Source organism: Hemiscyllium ocellatum, unplaced genomic scaffold (genome assembly GCF_020745735.1).
Source record: "Hemiscyllium ocellatum isolate sHemOce1 unplaced genomic scaffold, sHemOce1.pat.X.cur. scaffold_655_pat_ctg1, whole genome shotgun sequence".
In the NCBI taxonomy this organism is placed as follows: domain Eukaryota; kingdom Metazoa; phylum Chordata; class Chondrichthyes; order Orectolobiformes; family Hemiscylliidae; genus Hemiscyllium; species Hemiscyllium ocellatum.
In genome coordinates this window covers 95061-103382 of record NW_026869155.1, presented here as the reverse complement: position 1 = coordinate 103382, position 8322 = coordinate 95061, and the positions used below count along the sequence as shown (strand labels likewise).

The 8322-nt window shown below is 40.9% G+C and overlaps 1 long non-coding RNA gene across 1 annotated transcript in view; it reads right to left on the bottom strand.

Annotated features, from left to right (window-relative positions):
- The window catches only part of LOC132814069 (uncharacterized), a 57731-nt gene that overhangs the window by 28539 nt on the left and 20870 nt on the right, over positions 1 to 8322 (bottom strand). The window lies entirely within an intron of this gene.

Here is an 8322-nt window from a genome sequence, read left to right as displayed (position 1 = left end):
ACAGTTTTAAAACTTTCAACCTCTGTAATAGAAAATCCTGTCTATTCCCGGACACCATCACTTTCCATCTACTCAAACTCCAGGGAAATATTCCCTCCCTATCTGAACCTTTGGTTTGATTTAACTGCTTTTCAGTTCTCGTTCTGTGAGCTGTGAAGCGTTCTTTTTCCCCATTTCTCCGACCCAGAAATGTGATCACAGCAACCTTCCCACCATCAAAATCATCATTACGCCATTTTGCTTTTGGTTAACATATAATAACCAGCAGTGCAATAGTGAGGACTGCAGATGCTGGAAACCAGAGCCTAGATTAGAGTGGTGCTGGAAAAGGGCTTTTGCCACAATGTTGATTTTCCTTCTGACCTGCTGTGACTTTCCAGCACCTCTCTAATCTAGACATATAATCACCCGCAGTAAACCATTTGTGTAACCAATTGAATATTTCCAAACAAAGCCCATTACGGGCCAAGCAAACCATTACAAGTGACAGAGTGAGAAGGGACTAAATCAAAGTAGAGTTGGGGGGTGGGGGCAGCGGTGGAGATAAAGCACTGTATCCCCTGCGATACCCACCTCTATCTAAAGGCATCAAGAGCATTGATACACACCACATGCTCCTTCTCCAAGGACACCCGGCTGTGTAGCCTTTATCCTCAATCATAGAATAGAATCCCGACAGTGTGGAAGGAGAGCATTGGCCCATCAAACCCCACCGACCATCCGAAGAACATCACGCCCAGAGCACTCTATCACTGTAACACAGCATTTCCCATGGCTGGTCCACCTAGTCTGCACAATCCTGGATACTGTGGACAAGGTAGCACGACTGATCCACCTAACCTGCACATCTTTGGACTGTGGGAGGAAACCAGAGCACCTGGAGGGGACCCACACTATCATGGGGAGAATGTGGGAAATCCACATTGACCAAGGCTGGACTCCAACCTTGTACCTAGTGCTGTGAAGCAGGAGTGCTATTATCACAATTTAAATCAAAACAGATGATCCCTGCTCATTGTCCCATTGCTGTTTGTAGAGACATCCTGCCCAGAGAGACATCCTGAGGTTTAGAAAGTGGCAATGTAAGTTCAGTCAACTCCAGCCCAGTTAATGTGGTTAACAACAACAACATCAATACTCCAACAGTGTCATCATGTACAAGGTCCACTCCTGACTCTGATGGACAGTAACATCAAAGTCAGAGTCCTGCAGTCCACACGGAGCAGGTGGATGACCACTTCCCTGTGAGCACTCACCGGTCTCTCAATCGTGTTGAAGACGCAGCAAATCCCTTGTCACACAGAGGGTGAACAGCTCCTACCCAGTGTGAACCCGCTGGGGTCTCAGGGGGCAGGATGAATCACAGCATCCCTTCTCCCACACTGAGCATCTGAATGGCCTCTCCCCTGTGTGGCCTCACTGGGGTCTCAGGGGGGCAGGATGAATCACTGAATCATTTCTCTCACACAGCATCTGAATGGCCTCTCCCCCTGTGTGGGCTCACTGGGGACTCCGCAGGTGCTGCATTTGAGTGAATCTCCCCCCACACTGGGAACAAGTGAATGACCTTTCCCCAGAGTGAGCTCGCTGGTGTTTAAGCAGGTCAGAGGACTGAGTGAATCCTCTGATTGAGCAGGTGAATGGCCTCTCCATGGGGGGAATGCACTGATGTCTCCGCTGGTGAGAGATTTGAATGAATCCTTTCTCACACATGGAGCAGGTGAAGGGTCTAAACCCACTGTGCCATCTCTGGTGCCTCAGCAGATTGTAAGATCGAGTAAATCCCTTCCCATACGTGGGTCAGGTGAGCGGCCTCTCCGCAGTGTGACTGTGTCGGTGAGTGTCCCACTGGGAGGGGTAAGTGAATTCCTTATTCTGATTGAGCCCGTCCTCCTGTTTCTCTCAGTTATTATTGACAATCTCATTCCCCTCGCACCAGAACCTGTTCCAGAGAGGGTTCCAGATCCGGCAGAATGGTCAGCTGCAGCTGGTCACCTGACCGGTCACTGGTCCTGAAAGGTTCACTCTCCACAGATGCTGCCAGACCTCCTGAATGTTTCCAGCAATTTCTGTTTTTATTTCTGATTTCCCAGCATTTGCAGATGTTTAGTTTTCCAATGCTCATCTTGTCTGTTGCAGAGGAGTTTATTGATGAAATTAAAGGGTTTCAAAAATTGTACGTTAGGGCACACATCAGCTATTATCATCATGAGTGGCAGAGCAAAGTCGAGGGGCTGAATGGCCTCCTCCTGTTCCAATGAAAGTTGTCCACCGGCAGCTTGTGGTAACATTTCCCCTCACTGCTCACTTCACCTCCATGTCTAACACACTGTTACTGACTGAACAAACCTCCTGTGTTTGAACTAAACCTGCTCATGTTCAGTGGCTGTATCCCCTGGGATCCACAATCACCGTTTATTTCCTTCTTCCTCTTTCATTCTGTCGAATGAACTCTCGGTTTCAATCCAATCTCCGGTCAAGCTCTTCAACATGTCCATGTGGGTGGACTAGAGGCAGCTGGGATTTAATGAAGGTAAGTGGGGATTAGGCGGAAGCACGAGGAGCGGTGATAACAAAGACAGTTCTCATTGTAACGGCAGAGTTTCTCCCTGACCCAGTGAGTGGTGAGGCATCTGAGTTTGTGGGGGGGAGACAGATTCAATCAAGGATTTGGTAAGACACTCAGACATTGACCTGTCCATCTCATTGTTAACTCAGACAGATCGTAAGCAAGATGCACATTTAGATAGCACCTTTGATGATCTGGGGCAATGAAACATGCTTCCAACCCAATGATTTCAATCTCAAATCTCTGAAAACACAGACACAAAGCTTCCTACTTGTATCAGGCTGTCTTTGAGCCTCCTCTTTCCTTGAGAAAAGCGTTTTGAGCTGTTCAGCCTTTCCTGGTGATTATAGCCACTATGTTCCTGTAAGATTTGTGACTGAACATTTTATTTTCCTCTTCCTTGTGAGTGATGAAAGTAGCAAAAACAGTTCCTGACCTGTGAGGGGTTTCGGTTGGAGTATATATATTTGCAAATTCATTCCCACCCTCACATTCAGTGTGAAATTGATGTAAAACTGAAGGGAAGGAGTGAGTGAGCACCCACAGAACCATAAAGGAAGCATATGTATCTGAGTTGAATGAACCTACTCTAAGATCAAACTAACAAACACGCCCTTCATTTACTATCATCCATATGCCTATCCAAGAGTCGCTGAGAGTCGTTGATGGATCTGAATCTACTACCACCACTGGCAGTGCATTCCACTCACCCACCACTATCTATGAAGAAACTATCTCTGACATCTCCCCACAACTTCCCCCATTCACCTTAAAATTATGCCACTTTGTGGGGAAAACTCTTTCATTACCCATTCTATCTATGTCTCTCATCATCTTATAAAAATCTATCAAGTAAACTCTCACCTTCTTTCACCTCAATGACCAAAGCCCCAGCTCCCTCAACGTTTTTTTCATAAGACATGCCTTCTAGTCCAGGCAGCATCTTGGTAAATCTCATCTGCACCTTTTCTAAAGCTTCCTCATCCTATGTATAATGAGGTGATCAGAACCGAACACAATATTCCAAGTGTATTCTCACCAGGGATCCATAGAGCTGCAGCATAACCTCATGGCTCTTAAACTCAATTTTCCTGCGAATGAAAGCCAACACAGCATACACCGTCTCAATAAACCTATTACCTTGGATGTCAGCCATGAGGGATGTATGGACGTGCACCCCACGATCCCTCTGTTCCTCCACATTGTCACGAATCCTGCATTTAATCCGAAAATATGCACTCAAATTTGAAATTGCAAAATGAATAACTTCACACTTTCCCAGGTTGTACTCCATCTGCCACTTCTCAGCCCAGCTCTGCCAATGTCCTCTAGCAACTACAAAAGCCCTCCACACTATCGACAACTCCACCAACCCTCGTGTCATTGTCAAACTTCCTAACCCACCCTTCTACTTCCTCATCCAAGTCATTTATAAAAATCACAAGAAGCAGAGGTCCCAGAACTAATCCCTTCAGAATACTACTGGTCACCGTGCTCCAAGCTGAAAACTATCCATGTAATCTCACCCTGTCTTCTTTGGGCCATCTAATTTATTCTCTAATCAGGCAGGTTTCCCTGTATCCCATGCTTCATTACTTTCTAAATGAGCCTACCATGAGGAACCTAATCAAACACCTTGCTAAAATCCATATACTCCACATCCACTGCTCTGTGCTCACCAATGTGTTTGTCACATCCTCAAAATAATTCAGTAAGGTTTGTGAGGCATAACCTGCGGCTCACAAAGCCATGCTGACCATCTCTAATCAATCAATACTTTTCCAAATAATCATAAATTCTGTCTTTCAGACTCCTCTCCAATAATTTGCCCACAACCGATGTAAGACTGACTCATCGATGATTATCAGGATTATCTCAATTGCCTATCTTGAATAAGGGAATAATGTTTGCCACCCTCCAATCATCTGATATGACTCCAGTGGACAGTGAGGATGCAAAGATCATTGCCAAAACACAGTAATCACTTGCCTCCCTTCCCATAACAACCTAAGTTATATCCTTTCTGGCCCAGCGGACATCTATCCCTGTGATGTTTCAATGTTTTCAGCACATTCTCTGCCTTAACATCAAACTGTTCGACCATATCAGCCTGTTTCACGCTGTCCTCACAGGAACAAGGTCCCACTCACTCATGAATACTGAAGCAAAGTACTCATTAAGGACCTCCCCATCCCCTCTGACTCCTGGCACAAGTTTGCTTCACTATAAGGGGTATTAATGTGGAATTATATCTCAGCACTGAATTAATGTAAAGATATTGCAGTGTACAATCACTCGATTACTTTGAATATTGAGTTGTATTTTAACTGAGAAAACACAGTTGAATTGATTTGATTATATTTCACTTCATGCTAACATTTATTGTGTTTCCAAGCACAACAACAGTTTCATTTTTACATATATATAACTTACTTAAAATTCATCGCACGTTTATGTACAGATAATAGAATTAACATCTGCTTGTTCCTTTCTTTATCGATGACTGTTCATTTTGAATTTGTGGAAGTTGTACATTGTTGAAAGGAAGGGAAATTGCATTTTTAAATCAAAGTACAATGATCATGCAGTTTTATCAATTTGTCCTTCAAAGAATTGTCATGAGATTCCTCTTTATTTAAGACCACCATTGTATTGTTATTGTTAAATATTGTTTAATTTCCAGTCCATTACACACAGAAACTACCTAATTAATTCCCATTCGAATTATTACAATAAACAGCTGATTAGTTTTCATTTGTGTAACCACATTAAACATAATATTGCAGTCCTGCCCGTCCTGAGTGGGAACATTATGAAAGGAGCTTGTGGAGCTGTGGCAGTGTCTCTATTACTAGACCCGAGGGAAGGTTTCAAATCACACCTTCACCAGAAATATATCAAGAGCTGCTCTGAATGGTGATTAGAGAGCACCTAAGCACAGACTGAACTGCTTTTCAATTCAACATTAGATCTGCTTTTATCTATTATATCAATAATCACAAAATCTGATACTTATTTGTGTCAGGTTACCAAGAAATATTGTTGGAAACTTCACTTTAGCCACATTGCTTTTACAAAAGACTTACATCTGTCCCTGTTTACTCTAACTGAAAGAAATCTGAAGAGGATTTTCACTTTTACGAAAAAAGGGGAGATGTTTCGCATTTAAATTAATGCGTCTTTGATTTGCCCCTTTTCAGTTTATGTGAGGTTTCATAATAACGCTCTACTTTCGGATAGTGGGGATACCTGTATCTAATTCTGTTGCTTATAAGTTCCTGGAGAATATTTGAAATTGTTGCAGAATTAAAGATTACGATGGCTAAGTAATGAGATTGATCTTTTTTTGTTATGAAGGGGCAAGACCAAACAATTGAAACACATTAAACATTATTCTCTTGTGCTATAAATTTGAAATAAAGTTGATATCTTCTTCAGTAAACTAACAAGTGCTGCCACCAATTACATGTCAGTCAGCTGGTTACCTACTTTGTAACTAAATGTTGTGATTAATCTAAATATTACTCTGTCCTTTTATCAAAGTGAATTTGTAATTGTTCGGTTTATGAATTGTCAGAAACTTGTTTTTACTTTTCCATTCACCTGTTCATTTTGACCGATAGATTGAAATGTTTTGAAAATATTGGAGTTTGTTCATTTAAAAATAAGGTTTGCACATCTCTCACATATCTCATTTCTTGTATTGTGATTCAAGAATGCTTCCTGGTGGAATTCGAGTAAATTCCAAACATTTGTTGACTTCAAATAAGATCTATAGCACCCAGTTATCAATCTGTTGTTAATGTTTCAACTGGTTACATTGACATTGATTAGGTACTCATTCAGAGAGATCAATTAACAATTATAAACTATTTGCAGGATTATTGAATTGAAAGAGAGATACAGATGGGCAAACATTTTTGGAAGGCATTACTTTTTCATTTAAATGTGTCGGCTGTTCAAGAATTCTATCTCGCCTTCCATTGGTTTTCTTGTCGAGAATGCAGATTTATAGTTCATGTGAATTTTAATGTGTTCTGTATTTTGAGATTTGTATCCGATTTAAGAAGAAAAGGAGAAACAATTAACATGAAAACTTTAGTGAATAGAAAGCAAAGGAAATTAAATTGACAGAGGCAACTTTTAGTATAATCTCTGAATATTCAGTCAAATTTTTCTAATGTCAAGAGCGTGGTGCCAGAAAAGCGCAGCAGGTCAGGCAGCATTCGAGGAGAAGCAGAATCGACGTTTTGGGCATAAGCCCTTCATCAGGAATCTTTTCTGATGACGGTCTAATGCCCGAAAGGTCGATCCTCCTGCTCTTTGGACGTGCCTGCCCTTTTCCAATGCCACACTCTTGGCTCTGATCTTCAGCTTCAGCTTTCCCCACTTTCTCCAAATAAGTTTAATGAATATGAACTGAAAAGGTTAGCATCAGCACTTGAACAAGACCAAGTTAACACATTTGTTTGCAATATTTATAGAGAAAACCTGTTTGCGAACATGCAACAAATCAGATCGAAAAACATCTCTTGCCGTTAGAACCCTTGGCCATTCATAATAAAGAATAACCATGCGGTGAACAACCAGTGTGGTGTATAACTACTGAACTGAAATACCAGAGGGACAACGAAATGCATTTATTGGAGGGAATGATAACCAGATCCTTACTGTGATAGTGGTGATTAATCTCAGAAACAATAAGATATTTACTGTGATTATTCCACTGAACAGTAATTAGATGGTCATGAAGATCTTTGTGTGGCTTCATGTGCAGTGTTTTGTTTGAACATTGATTTCAGTAACATTGAGATATTTTACAAGATTGACAATTGACTGTTAAAGATAAGTTTTAAAGGCAACTTTTTTAAAAAATGTCAGTTTTGTTTAGCGAAACACAATTCTAATTATACGGAATCCCTACTGTGTAGAAACAGGTCTACACTGACGTTCCAAAGAATAATCCACTCAGCACCATTCTGCAGTCAAATTTCTGGACATTTACCCCTGACTAATGCACCTAATCTACACATCCCTGAACAGAACGTGCAGTTTAGCATGGCCAATTTACCTAATCTGCGCATCTTTGGATTGTGGGAGAAAACCAGAACATGCAAACTCCACACAAACATGTGGCCGAGGATGGAATCAAACCCAAGTGCATAACACTGTAAGACGCAAGTGCTAACCACTAATCCTCTGTTCTCAATGCCCAGCCCCCATGCAAGAAGTGAAATAAGTAAGAGACATGCAAAACAAAAAATAAAAATCTCTAACAAATCATGAATGAACAATAATTAGAAAATTAATATGATCAAAGGGCACAACAATATTCAGGTGAATTGCATTGTTTAATTACAAATTTGGGAATGAGATAACTAACGAATAATGGGAAGTGACATTTGTTTATTTCACTGATGAAGAAATTAATTTTCTTTTCATCTTTTTAACACTGCAGAATAGCAATTTATGTGCCTGAAATGTTTGAATTAAGCTCTTTCTAATAAAATAAATCAGTGAAATCAGAATGACTTCTTCATCTTTAAGACTGCAACAATATCAAATACTTTCCAGGAATTTTGAACCAGCAAAATTAGTTAATTTGGTTGCTTGGGAACTCGAAGAGAATAAACAGCAGATTCTGTGAATTAGTTATTCAATGCGATTATTCAGCTGAAGACAACATCCCTTCTTTGCAAAAATGCTCAACTTCGAAAAATTCAAAATGCATTGTCATTGTTTAATGAAACAAT